Source organism: Elephas maximus, chromosome 1 (assembly GCF_024166365.1).
Source record: "Elephas maximus indicus isolate mEleMax1 chromosome 1, mEleMax1 primary haplotype, whole genome shotgun sequence".
In the NCBI taxonomy this organism is placed as follows: domain Eukaryota; kingdom Metazoa; phylum Chordata; class Mammalia; order Proboscidea; family Elephantidae; genus Elephas; species Elephas maximus.
The window spans coordinates 8,347,845-8,363,351 of NC_064819.1; positions in this window are offsets into that span (position 1 = coordinate 8,347,845).

The window sequence follows — 15,507 nt, forward strand, 5'->3', positions numbered from 1 at the left end:
ATTTGGGTTTGATATCCAGTGAGAACTCCTTGATAGAGTTTTTTGCTATGGAGTGCATACAAAGCTCTTGGTGAGAAAATGAATAGCTTTCCTTTTTCTTTGTTTAAATTTTAAAAGATCTTCTCTTTCTTTTTTTGAGTTTCATTTATACTTTTTTTGGCATGTCATTGTGCTTTAAATGTATGTAATTCTTTAAAGCAAAATACAATTAGATTTTTTTTCATAATTGAGAGCCTTTTAAAAATAACAGTATTAACTTATTTTTATTTATTGGTATAGCTGATGTTATGTGTTTACTTAAAAAGCGTAGAAGCCTATTTTTGTATTTTCCTGGTCCTGTTTGTTGCTATTTTTACTTTTTCTTTATTTTTGAGTTGGAATGTATTAAAGCTGTTTTTAAACTCAGCTGACACCTTTAAGTGAAAGCATGCAGATGTACACGTGTGCGTGTATGCACACACACACAAACATATTTTCTACAATCACCATCATAAAATAACCCATATTTTTTTTTTTTTCTTTTCCAGGTCTTCTTGTTTCCTCTGCTTGCTCAAGTAATAACCTAGTGTCTGCTGCATCCTTTAATCCAATGCATGCTAAATGTAAGAAGCATTCCAGCTTATTCTAATAGATACCATCATAATGGCCATTTCTCTGTAGCAAACGTGCTTCCGTGTCCCACATGCCTATTAATACCAGAAATTTGCTTATCTGGTTAAAGCACGGTGGCTTGGTGCAAACATTTAATAGTGCTGATTATTAGGCCACAAACATGTTCCAAACAACTAGGAATGCAAGAAAAGAACAGATATTATATACTACATAAGGACTGGAACACAGGGTGGCAAGTAATCAGTTCTTTTAGGGCTCCTTTTTCCCAGCTGGAAGTGTTGAGGATGGACTAAGATGTAACATCTCTCCAAGATAAATCGTATTGAATCAAAGGAATCATAATGCTGAAAAAATGTAGAACCTTCATACCTCTTCTCCCAAACAACTAATTTTTTGCTCAGCTATTTATAGCAGAAATTATTAGTGAATCCTAATTAGCAACAGGGCACAGCCTGAATCATATGTGCACACACATTACTTTCATCTATTCTTTTCATCCCTTTTTTAAATTTAATATTTGGGTATACCCTGGCTAATTTCCAGATAAACCCAATCTAAATGCAATATAAATCCAGAAAAATCTGACCAAGACTGACATAGGACAATGATGTGATCCAAACCACAAAACCCACTTTCAGATTGACAATTATCCATTTATCAACTTGCTTCAGATAATGCAGTTGTTCATTATATATTTGAATTTAACTATGGTCAGGGGTGGTTAGAAGCTTCTAAGAGTCTACTTATTACATGATACCCTACAGATTTCATCCATCACTTTATCTGGATGGCCAATTTCATCACGTTTGGTAAGATGTTAAAAGAGAAACCTTTGGGCATGTGTACTGTGATATTTCTAGCACTTTGGTTCAATGAATGAGCTAGAAGCTTTCTTGGAAAAAAAAAAGAAGTCTGACCAGCGGTGAATGCTTTCAAATGAAAGAGGTGATCAATTATAAAGAGGCTCTATATGAGGGGAAAACTCATTATGAAATAAGATGGAGTCAAGAAATATGAGAATAGTCCTAAAACAAACATTGATTTTGTCAGGAAAGGATGACTTTTCCATGATTTTGTGTAATGTCAGTGACTCAAGCACTGGGAACATGTCCCAGTGTGCTCTATGATAAAAGAGGTCAAAATCTAAGGCAGTGAGTTTATTCTAAAAATAAAAAAGGAGAACAAAAGTTGTAATTCTGAAGATACTCCACTAAATGGAGAGAACTTGCTCTTAACCCCTTTCTAGTAGCCTAATAAGGACTGTGATGGGTCTGGTAATAGAGCTCTGTTCTATCTTTGTCAGACAACAGACTGGGTTAAGGAGAAAGGAGTACCAAAGGTTTCAGGAACTGTAATGACCAACAAGGAGAACCAGTGAGTGCCCCAGGTTACAGGGTTGCCAGACATAATACTGAATACTTAGTTAAATTGTGAATTTCAGATAACATCAATTTTTTTTTTTTTTTTAGTATAAGTATGCCCCATACAATTTATTGTTTATCTGAAATTCAAATTTAACTTGGCACCCTGTATTTTTATTTGTTAAATCTGGCAAATCTATGCAGAAGACTTAGAGAAAAGGAGCCCCCAAGTGACTTGGAGTCCTCATTATTCTTCCTAAAGGGTGGGGGGAGGGGATAATTTTAAAAAAGAAACCCACAAAACACAAAACAAAACAAACAATTTTCATTACCTTGCATATTTTCTGCCACACCTGTTAAGTATCAGTTTGCAGTTTGATATGTCCTGGAAAAGCAAGGTTTTTTTTTTCCCCCCAAATTAATAAAATACTCTTAAATACTTCTGAAATTCCTTTTTATCCTGCTGTATTGTTGCTTATTCCCTCATCAATATCTTTATATAAGCACAAAGACCAGAATGTAAATCCGCTGAGTTCTTACTGATCTCAAATTCAAGCTCCTTTAAAAGTCGTGATATAGAAAGAAAGAAAATATTGGCTAGTAAATGACCAAGTATATAAGGAAGGACAAGAAGAAGGAAAAAAAAAAAAAAGAAAACAATTAGTATTTAGTTTCTCTTGTAAGTAAATTAAAATTGGGTAAACTCACTGCATTTGCATATTTAGCTCAATCTAAGGATTTTCATGGCTTCTTTCTAATTCTTACAGAGACTCATTCCCTTGTGTATTTCTCAAGCTTTGAGATGAATGTACCCGTTTATCTTGTCACTTCGACAATTTCAACTAAAGGGCCTTTTAACTGATGTCAGTAAGAAAATGACTGCTATTTGTAAAAAGAATTTGAGTGAGGCAGTTTGGAAGTTACAGATATGTTCCTCCTGCACCCTCTTCCCCCAAAAGTAAAACAGTAGCTTTCATCTTTGGGGGAGAAAAAAGAAGAAGAATAAGCTCAGTGATTCATAATGCAGATTTGAATTATGGGCTCTCGTGTGTGTACGCGTGTGTGTGTGCGCGCGTGAAAATGCACTTAAGTGTAGGATGTAAGCCATGGCATTAGACTCCTGGAGATAACACAAAATGTAAAAATCATCTCACTAAAAATTGATAGGTTTTTCACTGGTCCCACACAGGGGCTCTCATGCGACAGTTATGAGCAAGGAACTCAAAGACCTGGATGGGGTCTCCTGTCCTCCAGCCAGCCTATTACTTCCAGCCTTTACACCATGGATTTTCATCTCTGAATGCTTGTGCTGTGATTGCACTTCTGGCAGCTACAGTCCACATGTAGCTTCAAAGAGCATCTGGTGAAGATGAAGCCAGCTTGTTTGCCAGTGGCTGCTCCTCCTGAGCAATGGAGCGAGATTCCTTGACTACCCTGAGCGACTACCAGGTTCTGGTTATTAGCATACAGACAAGAAGGTCACCAAAATGTCAGGCTTGCCTATTGGCCAGGCTGCCCACAATTCTACACTTCAGGATTCGGTTCTTTTTAGAGAGCACAGAGAATGTCGACACAATGGGAGGTCAGTTGACTCTGGCCTGTGAAATTGCAAGTGCCCAATATGCTAAAGTTCACATTCACATGGGTAGAAATGTGCTGAGAATTCAGAGATTTGGGGGCAAAACACAGCCATGCTGTGAATCCTGTTGATTGGATGTGTTTTTCAAGTTAATTTACCCACTTTTCTATGGTCCCAATCTTAGCATCACAGTGCTGAAAGAATTGCTGAGGGATTCAGATGCCTGACCTTAAGCACATCAATTTACTTTGCAGAATTGCTATTTCGTTTCCCGTAAAATAGAAAAATAAGGCGGGGGGGGGGAACAAACTGTTGCTGTCGAGTCAGTTCTGACACACGGAAACCCCATGCCTATCAGAGTAGAACTGCTGTACAGGGTTTTCAATAGCTGTGGTCTTTCAGAAGTAAATTGCCAGACCTTTCTTCCTAGGCACCTCTGGGTAGATCTGAACTGCCACTCGCACATTTAGTAGCTGAATGGCTAACCATTTGCATCATATAGGGACTTCTGTAAATTAGGAGACAGGGGTTAATTAGGTGATCACGAATGAAAGTCTTTTATGCCTATTCCCAAGAAAGGTGATCCAAATGAATGTGGAAACTATCAAACAATATCATTAATATCACCCACAAGTAAAATTTTGTAAAGATCATTCAAAAGTGGCTGCAGCAGGATATCCACAAGAAACTGCCAGAAATTCAAGCCTGGTCAGAAGAAGACATGGAACCAGGGATATCATTGCTGATGTCAGATGGATCCTGACTGAAAGCAGAGAATACCAGAAAGATGTTTACCCATGTTTTATTGACTATACAAAGGCATTCGACTGTGTGGGTCATAACAAATTATGGATAACATTGTGAAGAATAGGAACTCCAAAACACTTAATTGTGCTCATGAAGAACCTGTACATAGATCAAGAGGCAGTCGGTTCAAACAGAACAAGCATATACTGAGTAGTTTAAAGTCAGAAAATGTGTGTGTCAGGCTTGTATCCTTTCACCATACCTATTCAATCTGTATGCTGAGCAAATAATCCAAGATGCTGGACTATATCAAGAATAGCGGTCATCAGGATTGGAGGAAGACTCATTAACAACCTGCGATATGCAGATGACACGACCTTGTCGCTGAAAGTGAAAAGCACTTGAAGCACTTACTAATGAAGATCAAAGAACACAATCTTCAGTATGAATTATGGCTTAACATAAAGGAAGCAAAAATCCTCACAACTGGACCAATTAGCAACATCATGACAAACCAGGAAAAGCTTGAAGTTGTCAAGGATTTCATTTTATCTGGATCCAAAATAACACCCATGGAAGCAGCAGACAAGAAATCAAAAGACACATTGCATTGGGTAAATCTGCTGCAAAAGACCTCTTTAAAGTGTTGAAAAGCAGAGGCGGGGTCAAGGTGGCAGAGTAGTCAGGAGCTTCTGGTGGTCCTTCTTACAACAAAGACTTGGAAAAACAAGTGAATTGATAATATATATGACAAGCTAGGACCCCTGAGCACCAAACGCAAAGTTAAGAAATTGGGTTGAGTGCCAGAGGGAGGGAGAGATGGTGCAGAAACAGCAAGGAGTTGCCGAGTCAGCTGCAGCACCTCAGCCCTGATTCCTTGGCACAACTGTGGTGGGGCTGGTGGTAGTGTTCTGGGATGCAGCTGCTTCAGTGAGAGAAGGCAAGCGAGGTGGCACAGCCCTGACCCCCTGGCGTGACCGTGGTAGGGACTGAGCCAGCACTTGCAATCTACACATGCCTCCAGAATCTGAGATAAAACAGCACTCTTGGCACAAGATAAGTGAATTTGTCTAATTTACTGGGTGGATATAATAGCTCCTCCTTTTGAAAGAACTCTCTCCTGTCTAACTGATCCAGTCTCCCTCTGCCCCAGTTGGCTTCATTAAAAGTTGATTTTCCTGGGCCTGAAATAGGTCCTCCTGTGCTTCCTGAGCCATTCCCTTGGCCTTGGAGAAGGAACAAATTAACAAACAGGGTAAAAATACTCTGCTGACTCACCTGATCTGGAAACTCGGAGCAGAAGTGACTCCAGCCCAGGCACAAGAGCTTCACAAACTTTGGCTTTCACCCCTGCATGGGTCCAGGTAGTCCAATTATAGCAGATAGGCTCTGGCTGTTATACTGCAAGGGTGAATCCGTTTGAGGTTTAACTGTAACTGTTTCAGCTGTGTGGTGGCGAGGCAGGCTATTGATGTTTGATACTGCTCTGCCTATTAAACAGGGCCCTCACCTACCCACAGGAGTGGCCTGAGGACTGGAGGTTCCACCCATGCTACCTAGCCACCTGTGACACAGGACCAAGGATAAGTGGTGCCTACCAGTCCTTACAGCTAAAAGCACTGGGTGCCTATGGTACAGCTGCAGAGCCCACCCACCAGAGCACTCTAGAGAACAGGGACAAGCCTTCATTACAGACATTCTGGGGAAGGTTGTTAGCCCTCTGCCTTTCTCAGAGTGTGACCCCCTGCTGCTACCAGAGAGCTGTGCATACACCAATCACACCTGCTCCTCTAAGATCATAGGTCAGAGCCTGCACCACACACTAGGTGACTGACTAACATGACACCTGAGCTGAATCTATACAAGAATAGCGAATGGACTCCTATGCTCATATACCTGGTAACAGCTCTAGCCATCCGGTAACAGGACTTCAAACAGTGCTTCATATGCTCCAATGATCAAGTTAGCTCACTCTAGTAGCCTATTGGGTATATCAAAACAAAACAAAGCAATAACCTAGGACACAGTGAGCAAACATAAAATAAACGCAATAACTTATAGATGGCTCAGAGACAACAGTCAGTATCAAATCATGTAAAGAAGCAGACCATGATTGCTTCAACAAACTCCCAAAATGAAGAATCAAGGACACTTCTGCAATTACCAGATGTAGAATACAAAAGACTAATATACAGAATTCTTTAAGACATCAAGAAGGAGTTCAGAAAAAATGAAGAACAAGCCAAGGAGTACACAGATAAAGCAGTTGAGGAAATTAAGAAGATTATTCAAGAACATAATGAAAAATTAAATAGACTGCAAGATTCCACAGAGAGACAGCAATCAGAAATTTAGATTAACAACAAAATTACAGAATTAGACAACTCAGTAGAAAGACAGCAGAGCAGAACTGAGAAAATAGAAGTCAGAGTGAGCAAGATTGAAGATAAAACACTTTGCACCAAGATATTCAAAGAAAAATCAGATAAAAGAATTTCAAAAAAGAAGAAACCCTAAGAGTCATGTGGAGCTCTATCAAGAAAAATAACCTACAAGTGATTGGAGTACCAGAACAGGGAGGGATAACAGAAAATACAGAGAGGATTGTTGAAGATTTGTTGGCAGAAATCTTCCCTGATATTCTCAAAGATGAAAGGATAGCTATCCAACATGCTCATCAAACTCCATACAAAGTAGATCTCAAAAGAAAATCACCTAGACATATTATAATTAAACTTGCCAAAAACAAAGATAAAGAGAAAATTTTAAGAGTGACCAGGGATAAGCAAAAAGTCACCTACAAAGAAGAATCAATAAGAATAAGCTCAGGCCACTCAGCAGAAACCATGCAGGCAAGAAGGCAGCAGGACGACATATATAAAGCATTGAAGGAGAAAAATTGCCAGTCAAAAGTTATATATCCAGCAAAACTGTCTCTCAAATATGAAGGCGAAATTAGGACATTTCGAGGTAAACAAAAGCTTACAGAATTTGCAAAACCAAACCAAAACTACAAGAAATGCTAAAGGGAATTCTCTGGTTAGAAAATCAATAATATCATATATCAATGCAGCACTAGAACACAGGAACAGAGCAACCAGATATCAACCCAGATAGGGAAATCACAAAATAAATCAAGGGAATAGGGAATCAGCAGTGTCATTATGTAAAAGATGACAAAATTAAATCAATAAAGAGGGATGAAATAAAGTAGTCATAGATCTTCCATATGGAGAGGAAATCAAGGTGTTATAGGGAGAAACAAGTTAGGTTTACAAAAATAGGGGTAAATATCAAGGTAACCACAAAGGAGACTAACAATCCTACACATCAAAATAAAATACAAGAAAAACATACTCAGCAAAAACAAAATCAACAACAGTGGAAAAGAGGAACACACAATTTACAAAGAGAAACTACTCAGCACAAAAAAAAGTGGAAAATGAAACTCTCAACAACACACGAGAAAAGATATCAAAATGACAGAACTAAATCATACCTATCTATAGTCATGCTGAATGTAAATGGACTAAATGAACCAATAAAGAGATGACGGAGAGTTACAGAAAGGATTAAAAAACACGATTCATCTATTTGCTGCCTACAAGAGACACACCTTAACTTAAAGACACAAACAAACTAAAATTCAAAGGATGGAAAAAAAATATATCAAGCAAACAACAATCAAAAAAGAGCAGTAGTGGCTATACTAATTTCTGACAAAACAGACCTCAAACTTAAATCCAGCACAAAGGATAAGGAAGGACACTATGTAATGATTAAAGGGATGATATACCAAAGGAAATTATCATATTAAATATTTACACACCAAATGACAGGGCTTCAAGATACATAAAAAACTCTAACAGGATTGAAAAGCGAGATCGACAGCTCCACAATAATAGTAGGAGACATCAATACACCACTTTCAGTGAAGCACGGACCATCCAGAAAGAAGCTCAATAAAGACACAGAAGAGCTAAATGCAACAATTAACCAAAGTGACCTCATAGACATATACAGAACACTCCACCCAGCAGCAGCCAAGTATACTTTCTTTTCCAATGCACATGGAACATTCTCTAGAATAGACCACATATTAGGACATAAAGCAAGCCTTAATAAAATCCAAAACATCAAAATACTGCAAAGCACCTTCTCTGACCATAAAGCCATAAAACTAGAAGTCAATAACAGAAAAATCAGGGAAAAGGAATCAAACACATGGAAGCTGAACAACACTTGGCTCAAAAACGGTTGGATTATAGAAGAAATTAAGGACAGAATCAAGAAATTCATAAAACTGGATGAGAATGAAAACACTTCCTATCAGAACCTTTGGGACACAGCTAAAGCAGTACTCGGAGGTCAATTTATATCAATAAATACACACATACAAAAAGAAGAAAGGGCCAAAATCAAAGAATTATCCCCACAACTTCAACAAACAGAAAGAGAGCAAGAAAAGAAACCCTCAGGCACCAGAAGAAAGCAAATAATAAAAATTAGAGCAGAATTAAATGAAATAGAGAACAGGAAAACAATTGAAAGAGTTAACAAGACCGAAAGCTGGTTCTTTGAAAAGATTAACAAAATTGATTAACCATTGGCCAGACTGACAAAAGAGAAGCAGGAAACGAAGCAAATAATCTGAATAAGAAATGAGATGGCTGATATCACAACTGATAACCCAACTGATATTAAAGAACCATAACTGAATACTATGAAAAACTGTACTCTAGCAAATTTGAAAACCTAGAGGAAATGGAGAAGTTTCTAGAAACACACTATCTACCTAAACTAACACAGATGTAGAGCTAATAAATAAACCCATAACAAAAGAAGAGATTGAAAACGTAATTAAAAAACTCCCAACAAAGAAAAGCTCTGCTCTGACAGCTTCACTGGAGAATTCTACCAAACTTTCAGAAAAGAGTTAACACCACTACACTAAAAACATTTCAGAGCCTAGAAAAGGATGGAATACTCACTCTATGAAGCCACCATAACCCTGATACTAAAACCAGGTACAAACACCATAAAAGAAAATACACAGACCAATACCCCATTTACTTAGACACAAAAATCCTCAACAAAATTCCAGCCAATAGAATTCAACAACATATCAAAAAGATAATTCACCATGACCAAGCGGGATTCATACCAGGTATGCAGGTATGGTTCAACATTAGAAAAACAATCAATGTAATCCATCACATAAATAAAAGACAAGAACCACACAATCTTATCAATTGATGCAGAAAAGGCATTTGACAAAGTCCAACACCCACTCATGATAAAAACACAGCAAAATAGGAATACAAGGAAAATTCCTAAACATTATAAACGCCATTTACACAAAACCAACAGCCAACATCATCCTAAATGGAGAGAGACTGAAAGCATTCCCTTGAGAACAGGAACCAAACAAGGATGCCCTTTATCACCACTCCTATTCAACATTGTGCAGGAGGTCCTGGCCAGAGCAATTAGGCTAGATAAAGAAATAAAAAATAATAATAATAAAGGTTATCCATATTGGCAAAGAAGAAGCCAAGGTATCTCTGTTTGCAGATGACATGATCTTATACACAGAAAAACCTAAAGAATCCTCAAGAAAACTACTAAAACTAATAGAAGGGTTTAGCAGAGTATCAGAATACAAGATAAAAATACATAAATGAGTTGTATTCCTCTACACCAACAAAGAGAACATTGAAGAGGAAATCACCAAGTGGATATCATTTACAATAGCCCCTAAGAAGATAAAATACTTAGGAATAAATCTAACCAGAGATATAAAAGACCTATACAAAGAAAATTATGACACTACTGCAAGAAACCAAAAGACACCTACATAAGTGGAAAAACATACCTTGCTCGTGGATAGGAAGACTCAACATTGTAAAAATGTCGATTCTACCCAAAGTGATCTATGGATCCAATGCAATCCTGATCCACATACCAGTGACATTTTTTAAGGAGTTGGAGAAACAAATCACCAACTTCATATGGACGGGAGAGGCCTGGATAAGTAAAACATTACTGATAAAGAAGAACAATGTGGGAGGCCTCACACTACCTGGTTTTACAACACATTATACCACCACAGTAGTCAAAACAACGTGGTACTGGTACAACAGATACATAGACCAATGGAACAGAATTGAGGATCCAGATATAAATCCATCTACATATGAGCAGTTGATATTTGACAAAGCCCCAAAGTCTGTTAAATGGGGAAACGACAGTCTCTTTAACAAATGGTGCTGGAATAACTGGCTATCCATCTGCAAAAAATAAAACAAGACCCATACCTCACACAATGCACAAAAACTAACTCAAAATAGATCAAAGACCTAAGTATGATATCTAAAACAATAAAGATCATGGAAGAAAAAATAGGGAAAATGCTAGGAGCCCTAATACATGCCATAAACAGTATACAAAATATTACTAACAATGTACAAACACTAGAAGAGAAATTAGATAACTGGGAGCTCCTAAAATTCGAACACCTATGCTCATCCAAAGACTTCACCAAAAAGAGTAAAAAGATTACCTACAGACTGGGAAAAGGTTTTTAGCTATGATATTTCCAATCAGTGTCTGATCTCTAAAATCTACAGGATACTGCAAAAAATCAGCAACAAAAAGACAACCCCATTAAAAAATGGGTGAATGATATGAACAGGCACTTTAACAAAGACGATATTCAGGCTGCTAATAGATACATGATGAAATGCTCACAATCATTAGCTATTAGAAAAATGCAAATCAAAACTACAATGAGATTCCATCTCACTCCAACAAAGCTGGCATTAATCCAAAAAGCACAAAATAATAAATGTTGGAGAGGTTGTGGAGAGAATGGAATACTTATACACTGCTGGTGGGAATGGCAAATGGTACAACCACTTTGGAAAACAATTTGGTGCTTCCTTAAAAAGCTAGAAATAGAACTACCATAAACTACCATACAACCCAGAAATTCCACTCCTTGGAATATACCCTAAAGAAATAAGAGCCTACACACAAACAGATATATGTGCACCCATGTTCATTGCAGCACTGTTTACAGTAGCAAAAAGATGGAAGCAACCAAGGTGCCCAACAATTGATGAATGGATAAATAAATTAGGGTATATTCACACAATGGAATACTACACAACAAGTAAGAACAATGATGAATCTGTGAAACATTTCATAACATGGAGGAATCTGGAAGTCATTATGCCAAGTGAAATTAGTCAATTGTAAAAGGACAAATATTGTAAGAGACCACTATTATAAAACTCTAGATAAAGTTTAAACACAGAAGAAAATGTTGTTTGATGGTTATGAGGGTGGGGAGAGAGGAAGAGGGATATTCACTAACGAGATAGTAGACAAAAATTTTTTTAGGTGAAGGGCAACACATAACACAGGGTAGTCAATACAACTGGACTAAACCAAAAGCAAAGAAGTTCCTGAATACAACCAAATGCTTCAGAGGCCAGAATAGCAGGGACAGGGGTCTGGGGATCATGGTTTCAGGGGACATCTAGGTCAATTGGCATAATAAAATGTATTAAGAAAACCTGCATTTCACTTTGGTGAGAGGCATCTGGAGTCTTAAACACTAGAAAGTGGCCATCTAAGATGCATCAATTGGTCACAACCCACCTGGAGCAAAGGAGAATGAAGGACACCAAAGACACAAGGTAAATATGAGCCCAAGAGACAGAATAGGCCACATAAACCAGAGACTCCATCAGCCTGAGACTGGAAGAACTAGACAGTGCCCAGCTACCACCAATGACTGCCCTGACAGGGAACATAACAGAGAATCCCTGAGGCAGCAGGAGATCAGTGGGATGCAGACCTTAAATTCTCATAAAAAGACCAGGCTTAGTGGTCTGACTGAGACTGGAGGGACCCTGATGGTCATGATCCTTGGACCCTTTGATAGCCCAAGACTGTAACCATTTCCGAAACCAACTCTATAGACAGGGATTGTCTTGGACTACAAGAGAGACAATGATAGGGTGAGGAGTGACATTTGTGGCTCAAGTAGACATATGAGACTGTGTGGATGACTTCTGGCTGGTGGTGAGATGAGAAGGAAGACGGGGACAGGAGCTGGTTGAATGGACACAGGGAATACAGGGTGGAGAGGAGGCATGTGCTGGCTCATTAAGGGGAGGGCAGCTGGGAGGACACGGCAGGATGCGTATGGCTTTTTGGATGAGAGACTGACTTGATTTGTAAACTTTCACTTAAAGCACAATAAATAAATTAAAAAAAAAAAAGTGTTGAAAAACAAAGCTGTCACCTTGTAGACTAAGAAAGATGCACCTGACCCAAGCCATAGTGTTTTCAATCTAACGCATATGCATGCAAAAGCTGGACGATGAATAAGGGAGAGCCAAGAAGAATTGACGCCTTTGAATTGTGGCGTTGGCAAAGAATATGAATATAGCATGGACTATCAAAAGAACGAATAAATCTGTCTTGGAAGAATTATGACTAGAATGCTCCTTAGAAGCAAGGATGATGAGACTACATCTCACATACTTGGGACACATAATCAAGAGGGATCTGTCTCTGGAGAAGGACGCCATGCTTGGTAAAGCAGAGGGCAGGCAAAAAAGAGGGTAAGAGAAAAAGAGGAAGACCCTCAATAAGATGGATTGACACAGTGGCTGCAACAATGGGCTCAAGCATAACAATGATTGTGAGGATGGCACAAGACCAGGCAGCGTTTTGTTCTGTTGTACGTAGGATCGCTATGAGTCCAAACTGGCTTGACGGTACCTAATAACAACAATGAAAGTCCACACACTCTATGTGAGTGAATGCATTTGGCATCATAGCTGAAATTCAACTATAGTAGCTGATCCACGTAGAGCGGCTTATTTTTCTTAGATATTTAATAAGTGTAGAAGTTAGACAATGAAGGCTGATATAGAGGCTCCCTAATAACAAAAGGAAGGAAAACCAAAAAAAAAAAAAAACCCACTGCCATCGAGTTGATTCCGACTCATACCGACCCTATAGGACAGAGTAGAACTGCCCCATAGAGTTTCCAAGGAGCGCCTGGCAGATTCGAACTGCTGATCATTTGGTTAGCAGCTGTAGCACTTAACCACTACGCCACCAAGGTTTCCAAAAGGAAGAAGGACTCCAGTATTTCTGCTCAGTGAGTGATTTTTTATTTCATGATTTCACCTTTTGATTTCAAGATGGCTGCTACATCTCTAGCAATCACATCTAGGTAGGAAGAAGGGCAAAAGGGAGGTGACAAGGGGCTGTACCTCCTTTTAAGGACCTTCCCTAAAAGTCCTGCTCAAAAACTTATATCTAACCAGTTATAACTGTGTCACAGAGCCACCCTTAGCACTGTGAGAGATTGGGTAACATACAATTTTAACCGGGCACGTTGCCACCTGCAAGAATACCGCATTCTCTTAGTACGAAGGAGAGAATAGATATTGGGCAGTCAATCCAAGAAGAATCTTCCATAACCTCTATGACTCTATTTGTAGTTGATTTCCTTCTTTTATGTAATGCATCTTTTAAATCACTGAGAACAGACAAAAAAGGATTAAGGTTAAGTTTTGTGAACAAGGAATTCCTGCAATTTACAGCCTTGTTTGCTTGTGTTTTAAGATTCCTAGAGCCACCATAACGGAAATACCACAAGAATAGAAAAAAAAAATTATTTTCTCACAGTTCTGGAGGCCTAAAGTCCAAATCAGGTTCTCAGCCGTGTATATTCCTTCTGTGAGTCTCTGTCTTAGATCTTGGTGTTTGTTGGTAACCCTTGGCATTCCTTGGTCTCTGTCTGCCCCCCTCCCCCCGTATGTGTCTCTGTGTCTATTTTGGTATTTTTACACCTCAGAAATAATTAGGTTTAGGGATTATCCTACAGTGGTCACTGTGAGTTGGAATCAACTCTATGGCAACAGGTTTGGTTTTTGGTTTGGTATGTCCTCACTAACATAACAAAAGAGAAATCCTATTCTCAAACAAGGTAACATTCCCGGGTTACAGGGGTTAGGATTTGAACACATATTTGGGGTAAAAAATAAAAAGAAAGTTTTTTTTATTTTTTTTAATTTATTTTATTTTTTTAATTTTTTTTTTGGCGGGGGGCACAATTCAACCCATAACAGTCTGTGCTAGGAATAAAGCTTCTGCAATGTCAACCTCCTGACTCTCCTAAAGGTTGTCTCAGGATGTGCCTCACTGATACAGTTTGTCTCTTCCTAGCCCAAGTTTTTTTTCCTCTTTCTTCTTTTCTTTCTGTTCTTATTCTCTCACCCTCTTTCCTTTCTCATCTCTCCTAACAGAGTTATGTTTGCTAGATAAACATTCGGGGGGAATTTTTTTAATAGCATGTCATCACCTGATTGGTTCTGCCCTCTGTTCAAGATATCCTGCTTTTATCATACATCCACGTTTCAAAAGATGGGCTACTTAAATTTCTGACATCTGTAAGTTTTATTACTTAATGGTGAATCTTTCCCCTATTCCATCATTTCAGAGACATTGTGTTTTTGTGTCTTTCATTGTTGTGGTAGATGAAATCATTATTTACAATTTCTCATGCCCTCCTGAATTCGAATTTTTTATTCATATCTTTTGCCATGTGACTCTGTGGTACTACCTGCTAGAGCAGCACCACAAAGTCACGTGATTGATGCTGAGTTTAACCACGTTGTTGGCTTTTGCCAATGGAATGTGGACGAAAGTGATCACGTACCAGTTCTAGGGCTACTCCTAAAGAGGCATCGTGTGTTTTCATATGCCCTCTTGCACTCCACTCAAACACCAAGGAAATTATATTTCCTAGACAGTCACTCACTCACAGAGAATGGAAGCGACAAATCAAGATGTCTTAAACTCAACCTGAAGCCTGAAACCAAGTACAGCTGATCCGCGCCCTGAAGCAGAGTTGCCCCAGCTGACCCACAGAGTTTTAAGCAAGAAATATGAAGTTTGTTTTAGTAAACTAATGATATTTTGTGCTGGTTTGTTAGGTAGCATTGTTATGGCAATATCTGACTAATGCAGTTGCCTATTGGAAATCTACTGCTTCAGCATATTCGTGGCTGGATTGGATGTAATAAGACCTGAGAGGTGCCTAGGCAACAAATGGCTTTTAAACCATTTGGTAACTCCAAAGAGATTTTCCAAGATCTCTCTAACTGCTAGTGTTTAGAA